This window comes from Apodemus sylvaticus, chromosome X, assembly GCF_947179515.1.
Source record: "Apodemus sylvaticus chromosome X, mApoSyl1.1, whole genome shotgun sequence".
Lineage (NCBI taxonomy): Eukaryota > Metazoa > Chordata > Mammalia > Rodentia > Muridae > Apodemus > Apodemus sylvaticus.
In genome coordinates, this window is record NC_067495.1 from 63,075,986 (window position 1) to 63,079,910 (window position 3,925).

The window sequence follows — 3,925 nt, forward strand, 5'->3', positions numbered from 1 at the left end:
AAGGGAAAGGCCAAAAAACAAACAAAACCACATAAAACCTCCAAACCAAACCACATACAAACAGGGCAATCAAAAGAAGTTCACCATTCCTGACAGGGCCAGGGCAGCCTCAAAGGACAGAGTGGCATGAAGTGGCAGGAAGCTCTACCCTGGTGGCATCACTATGCACACTTGTTCAGTCCTTCAGTGACAGCCACTGTGAAATTTGGGAGCTTGCTGTCAAGGGTCCCTCTGCTTGGGTCATAGCTCTTCCTGCTCCCTGTGCTCTAGCATGCTGGCCCACTGTGCTCTCGACACTGTTCTTCCTTAGAACTCATTGCTTTCTTGCACCCTCCCCCCCAATTCATGCTGCCTGCGGGGGGGGGGGGGGAGGGAACCTCCCCATCTTCCAGACACAGCTCAAATGTCACCTCCTTCACAAAGCTGTCCTTCGTCCTCTGCCAACCTCCACAGCACTATGCTGGTGCCTCTCTTATGACCACTATTCAGATAGAGAGTGCTTGCTTCTGAATGACATGCAGGTCATAGTACCAGTTGTGTGGAGGGTGTGAAGATGCGTTAGCATCTCTTGAGGGTCCTCTTGGTGTGCATGAGCACTGGATAGAAATTCTCAACAGTGACTACCATCTCCTTTCCCCACTGGACAGGAGCTCTCTGAAGGCAGGCAGTTCCTGCGCTTTATTTATCTCCTGGCCTCACAGTCCATTAGCTTTTGTTGTCTTGGAGTCCCTGCTCCAGGAATGGCAAGTGAGTCTACTAAGACCACTTCAGTTTTTCTTTCTCTATAGTAAAGTTTCTGTTTTTAAATTTGAGGACTCAAAATAAAGGCTTGTGGATTCTATTTCTAGTTCACTAGATGACTCCTCGTGATCTTTTGTAAGCCATGATATCTAATTTAGCTTCTGTGAGGGTCCACTTGGGGAAAAGCTTTCTGCGACAAAGGAATCATTCAAATGGGATCAGTCTTTGAATGAGAAATATGCAAAGCTACGATTTCTGTTTAGTTTTTTTTTTTTTTAAAAAAAAAACAGAAATAGTATTTGTGTGTGCTCTCTGGAGACAGAGCATATGGTCTTTAATGTGATGTGTTTCAATAGTGACATTGTTAGGTGGTAAGTAAACCAGGGAATCCAAATTCCCCCAAAACAAAATAAAAACAAAACCTCAAACACTATTGCATGCATGAAAACAGGGATCTTGCTATGCCGTGACTCTGATGCCAAAGAATCCTAAGTTATTGCCACTGTCACTTACAGTATCCTTATTGGGAGTCTGGATGCACATCTGGGCCCATGGAGGATGCTTTAGAACAATTTCTAGAGGTTTTAACAGTGTTTTTGCAGAATCCATGAGATTAATTTCATGGAGAGATAGCTTTTGTGTACCATAAAAGAAAATCCTACACATTTAATTATCCAAGATTGTGCCAGTGTTTCTCATGCTATGTATGTGAAATGACCTAGAAAGGGAGGGGTACTTAGTCATCGCCAGAGATATCACTTTGTGATTCTTGGTACTCCAAATTTTGGAAATGGAAGTTACCTTGAGTAAAGATTACCAAATCCCTATATCAAGCAGAAAAGCAAGGTTACCTGGGGTGGGGCACACATCTATAAACTACCTCGCCATCATGGCTGGAGTAACTTGAGAAGCAATTATTTTTAGCTGAGGAGGGCCCATCAGTTCAAGTGGTAGAAGAGAAGGCTTCAAACAGGTGTGGCGGCCTCTTCTCCTGAGATGTGTCAACTGACATATTCATCTCATGGGAATGGAAAGACATGCTTAGAGCTATAGAACACAGGCAGCTGCATCAAAGTAGCTCTTTGGGGGAGACCCACACCCTTGGAATTAGAGTTCTATAAAAATATGAGGCAGGGTGCCTAGCCGAGATATAAAAGGAGTGACTGATGTCTCCACGTGCTGAGCTGACACTGTGGGTCCTTGGTCATCAAGGCATGCTATAAGCAGCTTGTCTGGGGCCAAGAGTTTGGAACAGCATGTTCTCACTTGACTGCCTACTATGTGGTTACCTACACTTTCCTACTTTAGTCCCCTTTTGACAATAAGTACAAGGTGCTAAGCACATTGGTCAGTTGGGGCCAGAATGTGGCCTAGTGGCTCTACAAGGATTAAGCCTCTTATCCTGGCTTCATTTGCACCTGGCTTTAACTGATTGAGCCACACATTGGGCAAAGTCATTGATGACCCATTCTTTGCTGAAGCAGACTGACTACAAGTAACAGCCAAGTCTGGGCTCCCAAGCTTCTCTCCACCTTTGCCAATCAAATACTCTTTTTCTCAAGTCCTGGGTGGTGGCAGGGGTGGGGGGTGGAGAGGCACTCAAATGTTTAAGAAAAGTCCCTATATTGGAAGCCAGTAATGCATAGCAGGTATATCCACTCTGTTAAACCACAAATTCTGTCATGTTCTCTCTGCACAGAGTCCAACCGAAGTCGTCACAGTTTTCCCTTAAATATATGTTGAATGAAGTTAATGTGCTAAGGGTTTAGCTAGGTGTCTGGTAAATTGTGTGGAGTAATTCAGGGTCCCTCAGCACAAACAGCTTTCCTGAGCTTTGGAGGCAGAGTGAAAAGAGCACTGGTGTCAGGGAAAGCTGGAATTTGGCACCTGGATTTAGCTGTGTGCCTGGGATAAGCTTGGTAATCTTGGTTTCACCATTTCCACCCCAGGCATGATAAATGCTGACCTGTTTGGGATGCCAGGAGATAATATCTATCAAAGAACCTAATGTGGAGCCTGGGATATGGTAGGATTCTGAGAGATGTGAATTCTTCTCTCCTGAGGGCAAGAGGCCCTTGCTTAACCCTGTCCCCTCTCTATTATGAGGAATGTTGGGTGAGTGCTCAGGACTGAGATGTAGAAAGAAGAGCATGTTCCTTCTTCCAGACGAAGCCTTCTGACCTTTGGTGAGCTTAGGGCCAGCTGAGAAATTGACTTTTCTCATAGTTTCTGATCCTAGGGTCTTGAGACCTGTTAGTGATCATTGAGGTGGAGAGGAAACATGATCATGGTCCATGGTATGCAAAGAAGATGTTGAGGTGGAGGGATTTTTCTAGCACTAGAAATAGCCCATGGCTCCACCCTGGAACTGCCCTCCAGCTCCAGGAGGAAAGGAAATGGGCACACTGCAGTCCCATCCAGGCAGGTGGGGCAGGAGATGAAAGGGGCTAGCCGGCCTTCAAGGGAACATACTGGCTTTGATCTCAGCAAAGGAAGAAGGGAGGTGCTAACCCCTCTCCACCCCTTCCCCTTTCTCTGCAGCACTCCTTTTGCTTCCTGGGCTTCAGTTGAAACACTTTTTAGGGGAACACAGTCCTGTGGGGCAGGGCAAATGGAAGGTATGCAGTGGGGCAAAGGGCTGGGGGTTGAAGGTAATGGCTGCTTTGGGGTAGTCATTGCAGGGTCCGAGTCTTGACCCCACGAGTCAATGAATAAAGGAATGTAAATAGTTGTCTCCAGTTTAGTTCAGCCTAACTTAATTCTCCATTCTTGCTCAATCCTTTGCAGCTCTTGTGCACACAATGAAAACAGCACACAATTGGATACCTGGTCAAAAAGATAGCAGGGGAAGCCTTTGAGGTTGTTGTTATTTCTCCATCATCCTGCTTAGTCAGGGTAGAGCCCAGGCAGAGACCTAAATCAGCGGATTTTTCTCTTTCCCCCAACACTTAATAACCCCCTACTATGTGCTGGACTAGATTAGTCACAAGGGTACAAAGACAATACGGTATGCTTAATAGCCTAGACAACTGCCGGGCAGTGAGGTGAGCTGCACAGTAACATTATAAAGGTGACAGTGCTAAACTAAAAGCGGTGACTGCTAACGTTTATTACAGGCTTATTAGTTGTCATGTACCTAAAGTATCCAAGCATATTTTATGGATTGAACTTAATTCTCACAACC